Source organism: Ceratotherium simum, chromosome 38, assembly GCF_057802395.1.
Source record: "Ceratotherium simum simum isolate JZ-2026a chromosome 38, ASM5780239v1, whole genome shotgun sequence".
Taxonomy (NCBI): domain Eukaryota; kingdom Metazoa; phylum Chordata; class Mammalia; order Perissodactyla; family Rhinocerotidae; genus Ceratotherium; species Ceratotherium simum.
This window is the reverse complement of record NC_141937.1, coordinates 12,823,041-12,845,944: the sequence shown is the minus strand read 5'-3', so window position 1 is coordinate 12,845,944 and position 22,904 is coordinate 12,823,041. Positions and strand designations below refer to the sequence as shown.

Here is a 22,904-nt window from a genome sequence, read left to right as displayed (position 1 = left end):
AAAATTCTTTCACTATGTCACTATGGGTTACACAGGAGCCAGACTAGTGCATCAGCAACTTGGGCTGCTCCACTCAAAAGTCACAAATTTAAGGTGGCACACTTCCCAGGGAGCACCGAGGACTCTGTCTCCCCTTTGGAGATGCCTGGAGATGCTTTCCAGCCCAGAGATGGAGTAGTGACAGTACTGGCCCTGGCCAAGAGAGAGTCTCTGCGGGATTGAACAAGGTTTTTTAGATCTGGAATCTCGAGCAGTCTTCGAAACAAATATAGACCTTTTATCACGGGGTAGTAATCCTACCAGGCAGCCTTATGTTTTTTAGTTTTTCTTTAAGGATATATAAGTTAGGCTCTAGTAACTTGTCAGTGGGAATAAAAACTGGTCAAATGAATCCAAGAGAAAGAAAGCTCCATCACTCATGTGCACAGGTGTGCACACACTCCCCACGACTCTACCTCTCAACCACACACCATACATACGTGCACGTGGTCTGAAGGCAGGGGAGGGTGGATCCAGATTTTCAGGTTAAAGGCAGCTTTTTAGAATTGTCATCAGGCCTACTACCTTCTTTGTTTCAGGAGCTCGAAAAATGCAGTGAGGTGAATCGTGCAGGCTCCTGAGCAGACAGCTGGAAGCACTATATGGCTTTGGCCATGTGATCTTCAGGAAGGAGAGACACGGCTTTCCTTGAAAAGGCTATCTTCCAGAAATCTCAACTTCTCCAAAATTAGCCTGACCCACTGGCAGAGTTGCCTGTGTTGAAGAGATGGCTGGACTTGAGTCAGTGCGGTCGTTGCCTGTTGACTAGGTCCTGGGCGCTGGGAGGGAGACTGTGTGTAGCCTGGTAACGTTACGTGTGTAAAGTAACAGAAAAGCATTCAGTGGAAGTAACCATTGCTGGAATCCTCATTTGCACCCACAAACAGGCTGTGAAACTGCATTTGAGCCCCACGGAGATGGGTATTAAATGCAGTTATTCTCGACTGGTATTGCCATTGTGTGTGTGTGTGTGTGTGTGTGTGTGTGTGTGTGTGTGTGTGTAATGTCATTTCTGTAGCTGGTGGGGCCCAGGCTGAGGCAGATAGTTTACATGGCAGGAAAACTGTCTCCCCTCAGGTGCTCAGAAGGAGAGAAAAGAGAGCAAAAAGCCACAACTCAAAAAAAAAAAAAAAAAAGAATCTTCCAAAAGCAAGGAAGATGTTTGAAGACAGCTCTTTTTGATGTAGAACTCAGGAAGGATAACTTTTTTGTTGAACTCATTGGCTCAGTGTCCTGCTACCAGAAGGTTCAACGAAATACTGCACAGTCCTGGAAAGACTTTGGAAACAAAATTCAATTCTGCAAACATTACTAGGCACCTTCTATGTGCCAGAAAATGTACTAAGTTCCTAGGGATAAGAAGATGAATTGGGCGTGATCCTTTACTTCAAGAGGTTTAGACTTGGGTAAGTTAAGTATGAAGACCGTGCAAGAGAATATGACAAAAGCGGTTATTTCTAGAGAGTGGGGTTACAGCTAATATTATTTTTAACTTTTTAGAAAATCATGAGATATTGTAGCTGAATAAGTTTTGATGGCTATGAAGTGAGTGGATGGTGAGGAAAGTGGGGCTACCTTTTTTTTTTTGCTGAGGAGGATTGGCCCTGAGCTAACACCTGTGCCAATCTTCCTCTATTTTGTATGTGGGGTGCCACCACAGCATGGCTTGATGAGCAGTATGTAGGTCTGCGCCTGGGATCTGAACCCACGAACCCTGGGCCACCAAAGTGGAGTGCACGAACCCAATCACTACGCCACTGAGCTGGCTCCATGGGGCTGCCTTTCTTAAACCTTCATGCTGTTCTTGTCTTTGCCAGGAGTGGAAATTTGAATTTATCTTGGGGAGTAGATTTGCTTTAATTGGTTCTTTGGTTATTCTACAGGGAAGCCCATCCTGCTTTATAATGAAGATAATCCAGCTCTTTCTTCTCTGTTCTCTCCTCCCATCTTGTGAGAGGTCTGTCTCTTCTCAGTCTACAAACTTGACCTTGGGCATTTCAGCCATACCACTGGCTATCCATTCTTTCTACATGCCAGTTATTTCTCCATCTCCATCTCCAGGGCCAACCTCTGTTCTGAACACTAGCCTCATATATTCCCCCCAAACCTTTCCCAAATATACCCTCCAGTCTATTCTCCACCGCCCAGCTAGACTGGTGCTGAAAACCCTTCAGAGGGTTCTCATTGTTCTAAGGATAAAATCTAAAATTCTTAACATGCCTGCAAAAGCATGCATGACTGGCTCTTATTTGCTTCTTTGGCCTCATCTCCTGTCACTCTGTCCTTACTCCCTTCCCTTCAGATAGGCCCAGCTCTTTTGCACCCCAGAGCCTCAATTCACCATTCCCTTTATCCGGAATCATCCAGCTCAGTCATCCTTCAGAGCTCAGCTAAAATGTTGCATTCTGCAGGGGGCCCTCTCTAATCCCTTAGAGCTATGTTATCTCTCATTATCATGTGCTCTGCATCTTTAGCAGAGACATAGGAAAGAACTATTTGTAAAATTATCTGTTTACTATCCATCTCCCTCAGATTGTCACAGTCACAGATTACATCCCCATGGGCTAGGACACTAGCCCATGCATTTATGGAGTGGACACTCCATAAATGCATTAATAAATGAGTGAGTTTAGGAATTGGGGGGCTGAATTTCTCTTCCTAACATAATATGAATGTTCATTTTTACTGTGGACAGAGCTGCATGTCTGCGGATTATTTTTTATTTATTGGAGTGGGACTAAGCTTTGGGGGGGTCTTTTTTCTCTCTGCTAGGCCCGATGGCATTACAGCCTGGACTCTGGTGGAGGGCACAAGCTGGTTCCCTCTATGGGGCTCGAGCTAAGGAGAGAGATGCCCTGCAGGGAGCCTTGTTGATGGTTTCACATCTTTGGGACCATTATTTAGCTTTAACTGTTTTCTTTTCCCTTCTGTAATTCCCTTCTGTTTCCCCAAGCTGTCTGTTAATTTTGTGTGTGTGTGTGTGTGTGTGTGTGTGAGGAAAAGTGGCCCTGAGCTAACATCTGTTGCCAGTCTTTCTCTTTTTCCTTGAGGAAGATTGTCCCTGAGCTAACACCTATGCCAGTCTTCCTCTCTTTTGTATGTGGGATGCCGCCACAGCATGGCTTGATGAGCGATGTGTAGGTCCGTGCCCAGGATCCGAAACTGTGAACTCTGGGCCGCTGAAGCGGCGCACACAAACTTAACCACTACACCATGGGGCCGGCCCCCTGTCTGTTAAATTTTGTTGACCCTCACAGCTTGATCATAGCTGTGCTGGGAGGAACTAGGAGAGGAGGAGTCTTTGCCTCCCCTGGGGGCAAAGCTATCTGGGAAAATGCAAAGAGACAACTTGCAGCAGAGGGAGTGGCAGTCAGGAACAAAGGCCAGCTGAGGGGACAAGAGGCAGCAGGGAGAGCATGGTAGAAATGAGAGTATTCGTCTGGATTGTGCAGGCATATTTCCGGACACTGCCTGGACTTCATGAGGTTACATGGTGTGCCGCTTATCAACTCATTGCCTGTCAGCTCCATATCCATCCTTTTTGCCTTCTCTGTAAAAATGGATCTGGGCCCTTTATACCATTTCCTTTGCCAGCTGGCTTGTTATCAAGCCTCGTCAGTAGAGGGGGTGGGGAAACACTGCAGGAGGACAGAGTTCTGCCTGCTGGTCGCTTTGCTCTTGCTTGGCTGGCTCCTGCATTCTGGGTGGTGTCTCCAGTGCCAGGATCCTGCAGTGCAAGGCAGCCAGCAGCACGCTGCTCTTTGGGTGGTTTTGTAGTGAAGTGCTTCCATGAGACACTTCCCTCTGAACAGCCTTCCCCACACCCGACAGTAGATTTCCAGTGAGTTCCACTGGCATGATAGCACAGTGACTTCTCTGCCACTTAGTGAGCCACGGCCATACTCTCCCCAACAGAGTCTGGGTATCAGCTCCTGGAAGGAGGAGGCTCCTCCTTGGGTGCTTTAAGGGTAATGGCTGCTCCTTAAATCTCTTATTCCTATTAACTTTACTTCCTACTAGTCAATCCCTCATTGCTCCAAATCCTGTTGTAGTTAATAATTCTTTATATTACACTTTCACTGTTTAATTGCTGTGTGGTTTCTGTCTCCTGATTGGACCTAGACTGATACACATGGGATAGGGCTCAGACTCTGAGTACCCGGCTATCAAGGGAAGTTGTCTCTAGAAGACTAGGGGAGTTGGAGACATTTGGGTTATATGTATTTTTTCAAGTATGTGCAATGAACATATTACTTGTATAATCAGAAATAAAACACATTTAAAACAGTGTGAAAACATGCAATACAAGAAGCAAAGGGAAAAAAAAAACATTCAAAAAGATCCCGGTCTGGTAGGTCTGTGGCAGAAACAAGTAATGTGCTAAGAGGGCAAATCTCCTTACAGAAGGTGATGCTTGAGTTGAATGTTAAAGAGTGAGTGGAGTGGGGGTGCATTTTCCCCCGGCAGAGTCACATGTGCACAGGTGTAGAGACAGGACCAGGGAGAGCGGATGTAATGTGAAGGGGTCAGTCGCCAGCTCAGTGTGGACAGAGCCTGTGGCGGTCAGAGGTGGAGAGCGGGGTCTGTCTGATCACAGCAAAGCCTTGGGGCTTCATTTAAAAACTCTGGGAGTGTGTGGGAAAATGATTCCATTTGTCTTTTAGACCCTCTGCAGCTATGAGAATATTCCTCGCAGATCTTCAACTATCTTGGAGCTTAACTGACCAAGGGCCCTGGCTGCTGTGCTCTGAAATTCACCTCTGGGTTTGTGCCCCAGGCCACACTTCCCACCTGGCTGCTCCCAGCCCATGACTGGTAGAGACATGGATACTAAGGCAGGTGGGTTCCAAGGAGAACTGGGAGCCCATGATGGGTCACTTTGGATGTAGGACTCACCAATGACCTTTCTTATTCTGCAGGGAGCTTAGAATGCTTGCTTCCCTCTCTCCTCACTGGGGTCAGATTTGCATAAAGCCTGGCTCACTCCCATCCCTTCCTATTTAATCCCACAGCCATTTCCTCTAAGAAAATCCTTCCACATCTATCTCTGTCTTGGCACCTGCTTCTTGTAGGACCCAGATTACATCTTCCTTCTCGTCCCTCTCCTCTCCAGCGGAGAGCCTCTGTAAAGGCGAGGCCGGCGACTGTAGGAGCACAGTCCTCACTCCTGCTTCTCCTGAGCGTCCTCCCTCTTCCCGTCATCTGGGCCCTCTGGATGCTCAGGTTTCTCTAGTAAACCCTGCAGCTTCTCCATCTGGAAAGTCCCAGTTCTCCGGGACTCTCGGGTCTCCACCCAAGTGTCACCTCCATCTCTCTCCTCTTCTCAGGAAGAGAAGGAGGTGAGTCGTTTCTCCTGCCTGCCGCAGGAGGCTTCAGATTCCGCCTGCTCCTGTCCTCGGTGGTACCCAAGGAAATGTCTTCTCTGCTCTTGGCTCTTTGGGGGAGGGACTGGATCTTCTTCCCTCATCGCATCCGCGATGGCAGGCAGAGCGCCCAGCTCCTGGTAGGCGCTGCCTCAATGCTTGCTGAGTTCTTGGTTTTCGTTAGTTGGGATGTCCCACAGAAAGCGCAGGAGGGGACGGTGGGAGCAGCGCGCAGGAGCGCGGGCCAGCCCGGCTGCGGGCGGCGGGGCACCGGCGCGGGGGATGGGGAGGGATGGGAGCGACGGGGTGGGCTGGGCGGCGGGGGCGGGGAGGGAGGCGGGCCGAGCGGCCCCGGAGGAAGGCGCGGCCGCTCCGGGCGCCACAGGCGCTGCGCGCAGGGCAGGGACAGCCGTGGCCGCGGTGGCTCCCAGCCCGCGCCCCGGGAGGACTGCGTGACCCCGGCAACTTCTCCAACTCGCCCCGGGCGCCGCCCCGCGTCCCCGCGCTGGGGGCGCGGCGGGCGGGGCGGCCCGTGCGCAGTGCCCGACGCTCCACCCGAGGTAAGCGGCGGCGGGGCGGGCGGCGCAGGGCGAGCCCCCGCTCCCCTCCCCTCCCCTCCCCTCCCCGGCGCGGTGCCGGCCCGGGGCGCTCGGAGCGCGCGGCTCCCGCGGCGGCGGCCTCCCCGCGGGCGGGCCCGGCCCCCGGGCCACCTCCTCTCCGCCTTGTTCCCGGGCCCTCCTCCCGCTTCCCCGGGAGCCGAGCCGGGGGTCGCGGCTCCGGAGCGCAGAGCCGGGCACGAGCCCCGCGCAGGGTGGCAGCCCCCAGCGCGTCCATTTTCTCCCGCGCAGCCTGGCCGGGCGGGGAAGCACTTCCAGACAGCCTGCCACGCGGTGCCCGGGTCGCCCCCAGCCCTGCCCAGCCCTGGCCTCCCGGGTAAGCAGGTCCGCGCCCAGGGCCGCGCGGTCGTGGTGCCGGGAGCGGGGCCGGGGCCGGGGCCGGGGCCGGAGCGCACATGGCGCGTCGGCGGCTGCCCTTTCAGCCCCGGGCGGCCCCTGCGCAGCCCTCGGGCATCGGGGACGGGCGAGAAGTCCCGCCACCGCCGTCCCCCGACCGTCCCCGACGGGCCGGCTTCGGGGGAGGAGGGAAGGGGGGCCGAGGTGCCAAGTTTCTGGGAAAGCCGACACATTGTGTCCCAAATGGATCATATTTACCAAAAGCAGTTTAGGATGAAAAGAGTCCATTCTTCCCCCAATTGACTGCTGACAGCCGCCGCCTTTAAAGGTGCGGGAGTAAGATTGCACGGGGTAGTGTATCTTTAAGAAGTGGTGAAACTTAAGCTTCCATGCCGCCTCTTACTTTTTAAATAGCAACATAGGGTAACTTGATTTAATTCGGGGGAGAAGGAGAGGGGAGAGGCTGCTTGGCCCTGAAGGTAATTCCATTCCTGGGGAGGTTTTCCTGCATTTCCTCCGCAGCGGCACTGCAAGAGGCTGCCTGGTGAACTTGTAATCTTCTAGGAGGCCTTGGGTCGTGATAAGATCTTTATCCACTATGTGGTGAAGGTCTGGGGGTCCCCTTCTGACGATTATTCACCCATTCTACCTCCTGTTCCTCAAACGCCGCTGACATAATTATTTTCAGCATTTCAAGATTTCAGCCGGAGCGTCTCTAAAAGTTTTTAAAATAAATCTTCCAAGTTCCTCGCAGGTGCAGACCATATGCCATAAATATTTCAGGCCTAGGCTCTGAATAAAAAGTGTCAGCTACTGGGCTTATAATTTGAGCATCACCAATAGAGCTTGTTAAATGTTAGAAATATTAAAATATTAAAAATATTTCCTGACATGCTTTATGGGTTTTGTGTTCTAAAAATGTAGGATTGAAACTGGTGCAGGTCTAAAAGCAAACTTGTCTTACATTTTACTCGCTCAGCTTATAGGGAAAGACTTGTTGCTTTAGGGTATCAGAGATTTTTGTGATTGGCAAATGTGAAAAATATGGCAAGGTGTAACTGAAAAAGAGTTTATTATTTGCAGTGGCAAAACAGGCCCCTAACGATCTCAGCATCAGGTTTCAACACCTGAACACGCCCTAGAAGATGCTCCAGAGTCTGGTCCCTGCCTCCCTGTCCAGTCTCATCTACTATTTCTCAGGCCTCCTCTCCCCTCCCCCCTTACACATATGCACATACACACACACTGCCAGACCCATCAAGCTACTTCCAAGTTGTCGTTTCCAGACTCCTATCCGGAATGAAGGAACATTCTGCTTACACTGTTCTTACTGCACTTGTCCATCTGTTGATTACCCACACATCTTTCATGTGTCAGTCAAATGCCTTCTCCAGAAGGCTTTCCTTCTCATTATCTCTAAGCAGTTAAGCTCTTTCTTTTCTAGGAGTCAATGCTTCTACTAGAAAACTTTTTTTTTTTTTACGTATCTGGACATGTCACCTTGTACAGTTGTGCAAGTTGTTCACTGCACAAGGTCATCCTGTCCAATGGGCAAATGAAGGCTGAAATCCAATTTTTACTCCACTTGCCAAGCCCCTGGCGCACTCCTCTCCACTGGAAGGGGGCACCTTTTGTAATTCACCCCAAGGCACAGTATGCGCTAGTGGCAATCCTGCTTCAGCCCCTGCCCACTACTGTGCTCAGCACCCATCACAGAGACTGACAGAGCAGGAACTCAGTTAAGGTTCCTTGATTGAGTGGGAAAAGAAAAGATCGTTTCTACAGAATTCTAGAAAGAAGCAAGAGTTTGGGGGCAGATTTCACGTAGAAGTGGATATATAGGAATGTGTTTCAGTTGCTCCAGCTTATGTCTGGCTGTTCAAGTGATCCTTAGATGAATGTCTTCTACTTGATTACAGGGAAGAATCTGGGAGTGTGAATGCACAGGTGGGCATCAGAGATGTGTGCTAACACGTGGTGGGCCTCCTTAGTGGCTGCGTTTCAAGCCACTGAGGTTTACACGTCTAATCACGATTTGCTGAGAGAGATAAGGGTGCAGGAATCTTGAAAGTAAGGCCGTAGAGAACTTTGCTCACATTAACATGTACTAATAAATTGGATTGAAGTGCCGTTTCATATACAAGAATTTAAGTCACCCTAAAGTGACATGTTCCAGAATTAAACAAGAAAGTGAGAAAAGAAGGCTTTGAGTCTGATTTATTTCGGTTCTCCAGTGAGATTAGCATTTCAGATCACAATTTACACGTGAAAAATGCAGTTTTCATGTCAGGGCAATTTGCAAGCTCAGTTGGCTGCAAGATTCTTATAAATGCTCCCAATTTGTATGTAGTTAAAAACTTCTAACAAGGCGTGGGGCAATCTGGAAATATTTTTCAAGCTACAATCAATGTATGGATCATCTCACAAAAATTTCTAAAATTGTGGTATCAAAATCATATACTTGTAAATGTCAAAAGTACTTGCCAGTTGTAAGGAATCCTGGAATCTCTAGAATTCATAGCATAGAATCACTTTAAAGATAATATGGGCCAATTTTCCCTTTTGTGGGTAAGAAACTTAGTACCAGGGACTTGTCCAAGGTCACAGAGCTTATGTAGGGGCGTGACCAGGGTGAGCTCTCAGATTTCCTGGCTCTTAGTTCATTCCCCTTTTTATTCAAGTACTTATGAGAACAGCCTTCTATATCTTACGTCGTTGGCTTCTGTTGGGAAACCTCGAAGGTATAGACTAATTTCAGTATCTGGGGGGAAAGGGAAGATTCCCAGCACCTAATACAATGCCCTGTGCAAAGCAGTCTTGTCATAAATATTTGCTGAATGAAGGAATGAGTGAATGAGCGAGTTGATAGCTTACTTATTTAGAGTAATTTATGATAAAGCACAAGCCAAAGTCCCTTGGCGTCCATTATAGTGGAATCTGGTCTATGTGTTTGTATTCCTTAATGCAATAAAAAGTATTGGAGAGCCAGCGCTGGTGGCCTAGTGGTTAGAGTTTGGTGTGCTCTGCTTCGGTGGCCCAGGTTTGGTTCCCAGGTGTGGAACCACACCACTCGTCCGTCGGTGGCCATGCTATGGTGGCGGCTCACATCAAAGAACCAGGAGAACTTACAACTATACACAACTCTGTACTGGGGCTCTGGGGGAAGGTTGGAGGGAGGAAGAAAAGGGAGGAAGATTCACAACAGATGTTAGCTTAGGGCGACTCTTCCCCTGCAAAAACAAAAAATTATTGGATAAACTTGATGGAAGAGGTGGGTAGGAATTGTTTTCTATAAAAGAAGCCAGAACTCCTGACAGAAAGACATAGTATAAACACTCAGGATTTGGAGTTAGTAGGTCTGTCCAAAAACTAGCCTTGATTCTGCCAGCCTTCAACATCACCAGCCTCAGTTTCTTCATGTGACCTCCTGAGTCTCAGGGTTGTTAGAAGGATCGAATGTGCTCACATGCGCGAAAGCACCTTGCAGACTTTGGAGCACTGAACAGTAACAAGATGAGAGTCAGAATCCGTGGCAGGAAGTGCCTGCCAGGCACTGTGCTGGGCTCCGTGTATACGTCGTCCGGACTGTTCCTCTGAAGAGAACAGCACGGCTTTTGTGCAATGAGGAAGAGACTGAGCCTACACGGCTGCCCCTCGACATTGAGCAGGTGTTTAGTGAGCCCCTGTGATGTATTAAGTACCTTTAATCTGAACTTCAGTAAGAATTTACTTCAAGTAGAGAGGAAGGGCGAGTGACATTAAGTAACACAAATGTCAATCACTTTAGTTTTAGGCAGAGGAGTGATTTGCATTTTAGATCAGCCCCTCTTTAGATTGTGGTGAGTGGATTTAGGAAAAAAAGACTGGCAGAAAGGTGATCAATTGTAACAGCGCAGATGATCAAAGGCAGCAGCAATAGGGTAGTGAGGACAGACGAGGGGAAAGATTTAGGTGGAATGGACTTGGCGAGTGAGAAAAGTGGAGGACAGAGTGGATTATATCCGGTTAAGGATGTTCACTGCTCTGAGCAACACAGAAGGAGAAGGCTGGGGATGTGGAGGCCCCTTACCCAAGTTCATACAGTTACGAAGTCGCACAGCTGGATCTGACCCAGGTCTGCCTCATTTCGTGTTCTTCCCTCTCTTCCGTCCTGTCCCAACTGTTAACATGTCTATCATTGCAAATGAATCAAAGATTTTAATAAAAACAATGCAGAATTGGGAAGCTTTTATTTTTATGAGTTAGTTGTGCTTAATTTTAAGAGAGAACAAGAAGTGCTCAGTCTGAAGCCCTCCCACAGACTAAGGCCAGTAGACATAGGCTGGTGCCCCGAGAACGTTCCCCGCCAGGAGTGTGTGATGTGTTTCCCACCTTGGACTCCCTCTGGCCTGGGACCCAGCCCGCTCCTCCCCAGGCATCCATCCAGCTGGAAACTGGTCTGCTTTGTTTCCATTTATGAGGTTTGTAGATTGGGTAACACAGTCTGGGCTGCAGCTTTCGTTGTGTTTGCCTGGTGTGGGATTACAAGGTTTCTCTTAAATTCAGGGTTAGATTTCTGAATGTGTCTCTTGGATGTGATTCTTCAAGAGTTCCCATTACTAACTGATTCCTTTGCGTTGGGAGCAGGATGTAAAAGTAGAATTTTGGAGATTCTCTTGTCGTTAGTAGTTTGGGAAATGGCATAGTAAATAAACTTGCAAATCTTCTCTGAAACTGGTAAAAGGGAAGGATTCCCAGCATCTTAAAAATAAAGTGACGGGTTTTAGTGCAATATTATATTATTATTTTAAAAATCAAAATTTTTTTTGTCTAGTAAAGAGCATTCTATGCCTCAAGATTTTCATCTGTAAATGGAGGGTGACAACACTGTTTTCCTCATAGAAGATTTTTGCGAGAATTGTGAAATTAAGGAATTAGTTAGCATAATTTGCTTAGAATTAAGCCTGCCACAATGAAGGAGTTCAAGAAGTGTTAGCTATTCCTTCCTCCCTCCCCCCTCTCCCCCCTCCTTCTTCTCTCCCTCCCTCCCTCGAGATAGCAGTATGTGATTCTGCTATCTCAAATTATGTACAATAAGGATGTTCAGCAGGATGGAGCTGGGTTGGGGTGGCGAAGTACAGCCATCCGCCTTGATTTTTCCGTTCCTTCGCACGTGTTTCCTCTGTCATTCCCTTTCACGGTTCTTCTGTTTGGCCAACTCCTCCTCATCGTCCTTTGAGACTCAGCGAAGCCTCCCCTCTGAGCCTGAATCACTCTTTCTTGTGCTTACAGATGCTTTGTTTGTGCGTGGTCTGTATCAGCTGTTGCATTCATCATCTGATATCTAGTTGTGGGTGATTTCTCCATCACGCAGGGAGGACTTGGCTGATTTTATTTTTGTATTCCTCCCAGGCCCAGTGTGGTGCGTTAGTGGATGCTCTTAAATGGTGGTTGATAGAATGCGTGAAGTGTTAATTGAAATTGTTTTGAAAGGTAATATCATGATTATGAAGGTGAGTGACCCTTTGCCAAATGTTTGACTCTTTAAATGGACTTTATCAATCATAAAGTGCTAAAAAATAAGTTTCTGTCTTGCCTAAGTGTGGAATCGTAAGCAGCAGTGTCATTATACTGGGTATTAGTAGATCTAGAGTCTCGTGTGGAATATACCTTGTACTCATTTGGCGAGTCACCTAAATATTTGAGGGCCATAGATTCCTCAGGGAGAAAATAAAATTGTTCTCTAATGACTCCCACTGTCTTCTGGTAGCTGAGGCATCAAATCCTTCTCATTAACTTTTCTCCTCAGGCTGAAGTGGTGGTTAGCAGAATAATAACCATACTTACCCTAACCACTCTGGATAACCTATGAGGCTGGTTTAAAAAGGATTTATTGCACTTTCAAAAGAGGGCATTTATACACACTAACAGAAACTGAGGCAGAACACTTCTGGACTGCATTAAAATGAATTAAGTTATTTGTGTTGGTGGCATCAGAAACTTCTGGGATCAGTACCTACTGTGTGAAGCCTTGAGGAACATCTGCCAAATCAGAAACCAAAATATTTTCCCATTTAACTTGTCCATTTTGAACTTTCCCTCTGGATTATCCTAAATATTCTATGAAACCATAGTTATCTAGAGTAAGTCTCCCTTGACAGCTGTCTGTTGAGCTTCTTGTTGGGAAGTGCACTGCGTATCATGTTGGCAAATAACTTCATTTTACACAAGATTTAAAGGAAATCAGAAATCTCACGGGTTGAATCCATTCATTATGGATCCACACATCCAACCTCTGGTGGCTGGTCACTTTCCTTCTTCTTCTATGTTGGAATTTTGTTGTTATAAGTGGAGGGCACTGGTTTCCTCAGCCCTCCAGGCTCATCTCAAATGTCATCCTTTTGAAGCTCTCCCTGATCTTTCAGAGAATCTCTTTTCTCTTGAAAAGTAACACTGTCTTCACCCCTCTTGGAGTCCATCTTCTAAATGGCTGCATTTCCTGCACAGTGGTTGTTGCATATGTGTCTGCGTCCTTCCCCCTTTCCCAGCTGGATTCCTTATTTACTATATAAAAGTGATCCTTCCATAAAGTTTGCTATTTGTGATGTTTTGGGTCACCTGTAACTCTGGTAAGTGCCTTCACTTTTCTCCATTCTGATAAACAACAAGGTATTTAAAAGATACTTATATGTATATTTGGTTAAATTGTTCTCAGTATTTGTGCAGTCAGAGGTAATAATCCAGGCAGTCAGCCTTCCATACTGAAAAGAAGGCTGGAACTCTGGGTTTTGGGTAGATTGAAAAGCCCTGAGTTTTGAGTAGTTTTGTCAAAAAATAGCTGTGTGATCTTGAACAAAACATGACATTCTCTCTGGGTTTCCATTTCTTAATTTGTAACTTTGGTGGGCACGGGAGTCACATTGGACTACATGATTTTTAAGGATCCTTTCAGCTATGAAACTCAATGATTCTGTGTAGCAATAGAGTATAAGAAAGCAAAAGAAAACACTTATAAACATTTAAAAGTAATGTATCTGTTACGTGCTATTATGCACACCGGCATTTGAACATGACTAGATAGCAGGCAACCATCACCCAACACTAGGAAGGAGGGCAGAGCGGCTGAGCGTGTTGGGTCTTGGTAAATCCAGATGGAGTAATTAGACATTGCTAGGAGGTTGCTATCTGTGATCTTGGGGGCTGTGGATATGGTGAATTCAGGGCCTCTGGAATGGGGAATTTAGTGTTGAACTAGAATAATGGCCAAGGAAGAAACTGAAATAAGATCAATGCCTTAATGGAGATAGTGAAGGTGGAGATATGGAGAGCCTGGAAGGTATAGAATATATGTAAACAGAGTAGCCACGTAGAATATATGTAAACAGTAGCAACATAGAATATATGTCACCAGAGTAGCCATATAGGATATATGTCACCAGAGTAGCCATATAGGATATATGTAAACAAAGTAGTCGCATAGAATTTATGTAAACAAAGTAGCCATGTACAATATATGTAGAACAAAGTAGCCACATTGGATCCAAGGTAAAGCTACTATGAGAATGTTGGTAAAATGATGGCATTGCTGAGTCTTAATATGACAGGTTGTGAAGATGAGCCAGAGGGGGATTAGAGATAATGGTCAAGTCTTGTTACCTTCTCTTAACAGGTAGAGAAGCTAAAGCCAGCGATGGGAGCTCTGAAACTTAAGTTTGCATAAATATCACTTTGAGATTCTGTTAAAATGCAGATTCCTGGAACTCACTCTGAGATGATGATTGTGGAGGTCCAGGGTGCATTTTATCAAGCATGCTGGGTGTTGCTCGTGTCTGATCGTATTTTGGGAAACTCTGCCCTTTAGGTGAGACTTGCTGCTGAGGACACTCAGCTTAGAGAGCGAGGGTGCAGACCTGAACCCAGATCTCTTTTCCCAGGTCTTCCCCCGGTGTGAGGCCCGTCTGAAGTGGCTCGTATGGGATTGTGAGGACCTGACCATGTTACTTAATTTGCCAGAGATGAGTAAGAGATTTGTAGGTTACCCTCATGTAAATGCAGTACAGATTTCCTTATTTCAGACTGATTCATGATTTGTGGTTTGACTGAAACTCTTTTTAAAAAGCAACATCTGGTTTCTAAAGAAAAGCTTTGTTAAATATATTAATTATAAGCGTATTAATAGTGACAACTAGTAGGGATAATTTCAACCTACTTAGAAACATGTAGTTTGTAATAACTATTCATGAAGAAGCCTTTCTATCCCTTCAATTAAGTTTCCTAAGAAATACCAACAAGCAGCATTTTGCTTGGTTCTGTTTCAGCTTTCTCTGTAGTTGGAATTTTAAAATTACCTGTCTTTAAAAATTTAGAGGTGTCACCAAATCTGACTGTAATAATAAATTCTACCTTGGCCATTAGTCTAAATGTGTGAGGAAATTGCGTCCAGAAGGATGGTTGACATAGCTGGAGTCTTGGTGTGTGTTGGGAAGAGAATGTCATTGCAATGTGGCATTTTCTGAAAACCTGTCTGTCACGGAAGCTAAATTTTGATTGCTTGATAAATCTCATTAGTTAGAAAATTCACTAAAACTCAAATGGCATGTACAGAGTTGGCAGCTAATGCTTGGAATGTTCAGCAAATCAATAAATGGGTACTTGTGAAAATGAATGGGCACACATATTTTATTAACAATAAAAACACATCATGTAATTTTTCTGTTGTCTACAGGAAAACCTTTAAACATTTATAGAGTGCATTAAAATTCTTGAATAATTTCAAAATGTAAAAGTACATTTATATTTCTGTGTGCAGTTGAAGATATGACAAACTTTAAAAAAACATGTAAATAATAGTGATACTTAGATAAGAATTTTTATTCACATGTGTATATTCAAAGTGATGTGGTCCCAAATAATGCTATGTTATTTTAATAGTTATTAGATATTAGTAAGCATTTTAGAACAATAACAATTTACTGAGTTTTTTTTTTTTAATTTTTTTGGTGAGGAAGATTGGCCCTGAGCTAACGTGTGTTGCCAATCTTCCTCTTTTTGCTTTAGGAAGATTGTCCCTGAGCTAACATCTGTGCTAATCTTCCTCTATTTGGTATGTGGGGTGCTGCCACAGCACGGCTTGATGAGTGGTGTGTAGGTCCACATCTGGGATCTGAACCTGCGAACCCCAGGCCCCCAAAGCAGAGTGTGTGAACTTGGCCACTATGCCACAGGGCCAGCCCAGAATAACACTTTAGAAATTATTGAATGAACCCATTTTTCAGAAGAGAAGCTTGATGTTTTCAAGGAAGGTAAATGACCCGCTTTACTTCCTCCATCATAAGAAAGTGATGGCAAGCAAAGTTAGGCTAGTAAAGAACATCCCAGAGTTCTTTACTCTGGACTTTTTTCTCTAGTGCTTAAAAATTAGAAGGACTTGTTATGAGGACTGCACCAAAAAGCCAGGAAATGTTTTAGATTTTCTGTGCAATGGTAACTGAACCTCTGAGTTTTTGGAATTAGCAAAGGCAATAACAACTACTTAGCTTGTGTAGTAGCAGCCTGCCCAAAGGAATGTGCAACCTTACACAGAATGTACAACTTGAGCCTACAACTGAAACTTATTTTGGTTAAAGCAGATTCTGTCAATTGCACTAAGATAAATAGGCCTTTTCCTAATTAAGTGTAAGTAGGGGGTTTGAGGATACTGTATACATTATTTGAGCTGAATAGAATCCTAGAACCAATCTAGTTCACCCCTTTATTTTGTGTAAGAGGAAACATAGCTTTGTCCTGCCCTTATGTTATAAATAACTAGGATGCTTCTGTTAATAATTGTTTTAAGAAGAAACAACTGACATCTTCAACATCTATCAACCTATATTAATCATAAGCAAAATAGTTATAAAGCAGATGTCTATGAAATTCAAAATACGTTTTGTTTTTGCTTATATCCAAACTAATGGAATAGTTTAGTAATATGTCAATAAAGATGGTAGTTTGGGGGCTACGAATGATTTTTTTTGTAAGGCAGTGTGCTGTGCTCCCCAGTGCACCCTCAATTGTATGGGCAGGTACCTACAGCCTTGCGATGACAGTGGCAAGTCCAAGAAAAGGAAGCTTACTATGTAGTCAAATAGAAATAACCCTTAAATTGTGGTCTGTAGTCTTGGTTTTCAAGTCTTGTGTCTTTGTTATTGAATTATGACACAGGCTTTCGCAAGTGTATGCAAACGTGTAGGAGCTTGTGTGGGATGGGGGTAGGGGGACGTTACTAAGATGAGGAAGGCTTTACCTATCAAATCATCGTTATTGCAATGGAGCTCTTTATACTAATAAATCTTAAGCAAATAAATGAGCAGAGGCTACGGCAATGATTATGTTGTTTGTGAGCCAATCATGCTATTCACAGTATTCAGTTTAGGAGATTAGCCAAAAGCTTCTCTCTCATGTCATGCCTTCCCCACGCAAGCCTCTCCATTTTAGTATATATTGACTTTTCAAGATGAAAGTTCATCTAGTGAATGCTTACTGGGACTAGTTAGAAAGATTTTACTTCATAAAGGGAAAAATGAGGAGTAGGTTCAAATAGGTTGATGCTCACAGTAATGTCTCACAGTTTTATATGTTCAAGCTTCATATTGTAATTTCTCATTTGGCATTCTTGAAATCTGTTAAAAGAGCATGAAATTGAGATGTGGCTTACAACTAACAGCATAGAGCCTCTTATGTGTTTATTTTGCAGGTCAGCAATTTTAGTCATGTGGATGACTGATACATACCTCAAACCTCACAAAATGTGAAGGATGGTGAAATTAATCACTTCCGGCTGGGAGTGAGAAATGGTTCTGTTCCTACTTATTTTCAGGTACTCGAACTAGCTTTTCCTGGAAGGAGCTCATAGTTTAATAATCTTCCCATGTTGTGTTACTTTGTCTCCTTGGTGCCTTTTTTTGGTATCGTTGGTCACTGACAGTCTAGTATTTGAATACCTTATGATATCTTGACTTTTTCAGTGGATGAATCTCTACTTAGGTTCAATATTTTGGGGACAGTTGCTTCATGTGTACTACAGTAGGAAGTCGAATTAGAATAGGAAGAGGAAGAGACAAATGGAAAGAACAGTGGGGCTTGTTCCAGAACAGAGGTTCTCAAACTTTAGGGCATCAGAATCACCTGGCGGGCTTGTTAAAACACAGATCGCTGGGCCCAGCCTCACAGTTTCTGACTCAGTAGATCTGGGATTTGCCTGAGAATGTTCATTTCTAAGAAGTTTCCAGAGGATGCTGCTTCTGTTGATCCAGGACCCCATTTGGAGAACTGCTGCCCTGGGGGTTCAGTGCTGGTTGGCACTGAATGGGGACGTAGATGTAGATCCGTGGACACCATTCAGCTTCTCAGGGTCTCTGTTTTCTTGCCTGTGAAATGGTACAATATTAGTGGTTTTCAAACCTTTGAAATCAGAGGAGCCTTTTGTTCCAAACTACGTCTTGTATGAAACTCCAAAATACAAAGAGAGAAACTGGAATTATGTCAATTACAGCAGGGGTAGAGGATGAAAGGATTGCTCTGTCCTTTCCTCTTTCTTCCTTCCCTGGGGTGGAGATGGGGGAAGTCCCTAGGTGCCTCTGAATAATCTCATACAGTAACGAATCTGGTGGAAGAGATGATTTCTAAGGCCTCTTGCATTTGTAGCTTTCTCTATGATTCTGTTACTCATGAAACTGTAGACTGTTCCTTAAAGAGTTGCAAGAATCTGACCAGGAGACTTAACTTGAACGTTGTGCTTTTTAATATAAGGAATTGTGTTTAGGATATGTGAATAGGTAGGAAGTAAATGAGTTTGAGACTTTCATGGTCACATAAAAGATTTATAGCTCATTTCAGGTAGAAATAGGGAAATTCTAGTAAGAAGGGAAATGGGGGGTGGGGGCGATTTGGGTAACAGTGATGTGCCTTTCTGCCTTGGCACTCAGCAGGTGTGTGTAATTGAATGAAATAATTTAACCTGTTCTCGTAAGTCTCATTGTCAAGCCTGAAATTGAATTTCCTAATCTTTACTGGAATCTTTGCTGGAAAATGGGTAAGAGGGAGAGCCACAGTACCAGTGTCTCAATAAAAGGAATGAAAGATCATATAAGTCCCAAATGTTGAAAGAGGACGTCTGCCCACTGCTCTTGGTTCCTTTTGTCAACCACTTGATGGAAGCCCTCAAGTCAGCCTTAGGGGAAATTGTGAATTAGTTTAAACCTGACTTTGGTACTCAATGATTCTCTGTTCTGGGTTTTTTGAAATCCTTATTTTCACTCTTACTCTCCTTATAAGAAAACATCTAAATAGAAACAAACTCAATATCTGTAAATACAGAACAATCTCTGTGGTCTTACTAAGTGAAGAAATCCAGGTGCAGAATGTTGTATATAGTATGCAGCCTTTTGAATAAAACAGTGTTTTTCAAACTATGAGCCACAGGTAGTGACAGCAGTTTAGTGGGTCAGGTTTTTTTTTAAATTTAAAAAATTTTTTTTGAATTCTAGGAATAGACATTTTTTTTTTATTACAGTAACTTTCTGACTTTTTTTTTGACCAAGACTCATACTGAGACATACATGAGGTGGAGTAGAAAGTAATGAGGATAACTATTGTTTCTTGAAACTTTTGTTTTATTTTAATATATATTTATATACATATATCTGTGTCTATGTGTGTACATATATATATGTATGTATGTGTATATATATTTGTGTGTGTGTGTGTATTATATATGGTATACTAGTAGGGTTCTCCAGAGAAACGGAACCAATAGGATGTATATATACGCAGAAAGAGTTTTATTATAAGGAACTGGCTCACATGACCGTGAAGGCTGGCAACTCCAAAATCTGCAGTGTGGGCAGACAGCCTGGAGACCCAGGAGGGCCTGTGGTGAAGAAGAAGTCTGAAGGCAGTCTGTGGGAGGGAATTCTCTCACTTGGGCAGGTCTTTTTGTTTTATTCGGACCTTCAACTGATTGGATAAGACCCACCCACATTAGGGAGGGCAGTCTGTTTTACTCAAGTTCACTGGTTTAAATGTTAATCTCATCCCCAAACACCCTCCAAGTTGACAAAATTAATCATCACATATGGGTATACTAAGTTACAAGGCAAAGTATATCTTACATATATATGTATATATAATGTGTATGGATATATATCCACATATATGTGGATCTATTGATCTCTATATAAGGATATATCTATACAGAGAGAGTTTTATATATATAAATGGATGTATATTTTGGTACCTATGGATATCTATAGATACAGGTAGATAGACGGATAGCCCTACAGCGGATGGGTGGGTGCATAGATAGACAGACAGTATCCTGGCCTATGTCTGAAGGACACACAGAACGGGTCCGAGCCTTAGCTAAAGCAGAGGTTCTCCGTCCGGGGAGAGGGTTCTTCTTAATCACTTGAGGAGCTTTTCTAGAATATTTATGTCTGTGCTGCTGCCTTTCGTTACTCCTTCCCGCCTCTCCTTCAAGAATGAATTTTGAAATGGGGGGTGGGAGGGGGAGGGGGAAAGCAGTAAAATATTTGTTGAAAAAGTTTGGTAGACTGAAGCAAGGACAAGACTGAGCTCTGAGAGCGAATCTTGTGCATCACCCAGCGATGGGAAGTGATGAACTCTTGGGGGCAGTGGGCTGTGCCGAGGTCCCTGAGAGTTCCATGAGCTCGTGTACCAGACATGGTATCTGATGCTCCTGGAAGTGAACAGATGTTTGCTTTGCTCTTAAGCATATGGAAACCGGTGCTGCTTTATCTACCCTCCACACTGTATGCGGACGCTAATGTTCATGCTAAGTGACTGAAAATATGTGTGAGGATAATGCCCACGGTTTGTATGAGCCTGTGCCATATACTCCTGGGCGTCCCATGGCCACCTTTCAAGTTTTACAATTGTGTTATTATAACAGATCTTTTACAATGTTATAGACATATCCTTTGAATCACAGGTGACCAGCTTTGTTTTGGGTGAAGTTTCTCTTCACTCAGTGCTGGGGGATCTGGGAGATAATGCTACATACATAAATCAACAAGTTGTTCATTTTCTTAAGCCTGGGAAGCAGATTAAAAATTAATTACCTTTAGGAGCAGTTCTTTCCAGGCCTTGTTCATGTTGGGTGAGTGCTCCATGACATAAAAAATAATTCCTCAGATATTTCAGGTAGCCACTCAGTTTATAAGATGTAATTGTCGTTAGGGTGGGAGCGTTGTTCTGGAATTGACATTGGTTAGGAAACTTTCCCACAGGTGATCATTCAGTCTGTGTCTTATCTTTTGAATTAAGAGCTCTCCCCCGTGGACCTGACCCTACAGCTGCTGCATTATGAGTGTCTCAACTTATAATTCAAACGAACTGAACTGAGATTATGTGGCTTCTCAGATTTTTCTTGTATTAAAATAATTGGGTGTGAAATATTTATTTTGAACAACGTAGACAATTAGTCACTCTCAGTACTGAACTGTGAAACGGCTTGTCTCAGTGTATACTTCTTTGGTCATGTTGATCTAATTTTCTCCTCAGAGATGTGCTTGACAATGCTTTGCCTTATAGCTAGTGTATATTTTAAACATGTGCTGAGCATAATTTTAGTTCCTTTGGGATCATCCTAGTTTTTATACCTTATCTGGCTCTGAGAAATCCGTTTAATTACAGCTATTTTGATATTTGGCCAAGTCACTAAAACCAGTGAACTCTCTCCCTGGGAAAACAGTAAACTTTTAATGGGCATACCAGTAAAAATGGAATTCTTCTGCAAACAGACACTTTTCCAGGATTGTTCTTGCAAATGCATAGAGAAGTTGGCAGCCTCTTGATACTTTTGGAGGGATTCTGGTGGGTACCAAATGGTGCATAGCTACTGTGTGCTTGGAAAATGTTAACGAGAGGCTCAGCTTTTCTGAATGTGTGTTTTGGCTTTTTGAGATAGCTTCCACGCAGGAAGAGCCTTCTTTTAAAACCACATGTAGACTCGGGACTTTCTCCAAGAGAAGTATTGTAAATATATCAAAGCTGATACGGTACTGCATTTCTTTATAGAAAGAAAAAAAGGAGTAGTTAATAAATAACATATAGTGTTTGAGTAGAGCCCACAAATTCAAAGAGATCATCTTTCTTTCTGGCCAGTTTATTACAAACATTTTATGTTCCCGTCCTGATTCTCTCTACCCCGCTTCCCTCCACATCGTCCTGTTTCATTTTATGGCCGCTTCACCTTGGGGCCACATTTCTCAAATGTACTTGACTATGAGAGTTTTCTGAGAAAAAGGAAATTCACAGAGCAGGAAGAGAAAGATAATCCTTATTTTGGTTTTTTCCCTCTTTTGATTGAATGTAGTCTTACAAAAAGCATTTTTTCTACCTCTGTGCTGGCGGGGGGCGGGGGGTGTGTTAAAAACAAAAGCAAACCCACTCACCAAACCCCTTTAAGTCGTGATTCTATAGGGGCCGGCCCCGTGGCATAGCGGTTAAGTGCTCATGCTTTGCTCCTGGTGGCCCAAGTTCGGATCCGGGTGCGCACTGACCCACCGCTTGTCAGGCCATGATGTGGCTGCGTCTCACGTAAAGTGGAGGAAGATGGGCATGGATGTTAGCTCAGGGCCAGTCTTCCTCAGCAAAAAGAGGAGGATTGGCACGGATGTTAGCTCAGGGCTGATCTTCCTCATACACACACAAAAAAGTCACGATTCTATAAATGTACATAATGATATTTTACAGAATTAAATGGGATGCTATTACAGAAATACTTCACACACGCATACACATATACACCCCACCTTAAAATCTTACACTGCGGGGGCCAGCCTGGTGGCATAGTGGTTAAATTTGAGCACTCTGCTTTGGTGGCTCAGAGTCCACAGCTTCGGATCCCGGGCGCAGACCTACATACCGCTCATTAAGCCATGCTGTTGTGGTGGCATCACACACACACACACACACACACAGACACACACACACAATCTTACACCACAGCATTTGGAGTTCCTGATCTATTTGAAGCATAAAATACCAGGAGAGGGACAGGCCCTGTGGCACAGCCGTTAAGTGCGTGCGTTCCACTTTGGCAGCCCGGGGTTCTCAGGTTCGGATCCCAGGCGTGCACTGACACACCGCTCATCAAGCCATGCTGTGGCGGGCACCCCATATATAAAGTAGAGGAAGATGGGCACGGATGTTAGCCCAGGGCCAGTCTTCCTCAGCAAAAAGAGGAAGATTGGCATCAGGTGTTAGCTCAGGGCTGATCTTCCTCACACACACACACGCGCGCGCACACACACACACACACACACACAAAATACCAGGAGAGACCTTAAAGTTAGTCCAGACTCACTTCAGAGGACAGAGGTAAGAGAAGTGACTTGCCCAGCTTCTGCCATCTGGTTAGTGTGGACAGCATGCTTCGGCTCCTGAGTTTTCTCTCGCTTCTTTTCTTGCTCCCCACACTTTGTTGCCGCCTCTGCCCTGGGCTGGAGGCCCCATGTTTTCCCTGAGCATCAGATGCCTCTCATGGTGCCTGCGGAGCAGCTGGGGT

General features: G+C 44.6%; 1 protein-coding gene across 5 annotated transcripts in view; it reads left to right on the top strand.

Moving 5' to 3' along the window:
• The first annotated feature begins 5,791 nt into the window (after positions 1-5,791).
• TIAM2 (TIAM Rac1 associated GEF 2) overlaps positions 5,792-22,904 on the top strand; it is a 220,996-nt gene continuing 203,883 nt past the window's right edge. For 2 of the 5 annotated variants that reach the window (XM_087425108.1, XM_087425107.1), the window contains exon 1: positions 5,792-5,962. The gene's annotated coding sequence lies outside the window, so the exon portion shown is untranslated. Of the gene's footprint in view, positions 5,963-6,102; positions 6,336-22,904 lie in introns of those variants that run through there. The other 3 variants (XM_087425110.1, XM_087425106.1, XM_087425109.1) reach the window with 2 other exon arrangements.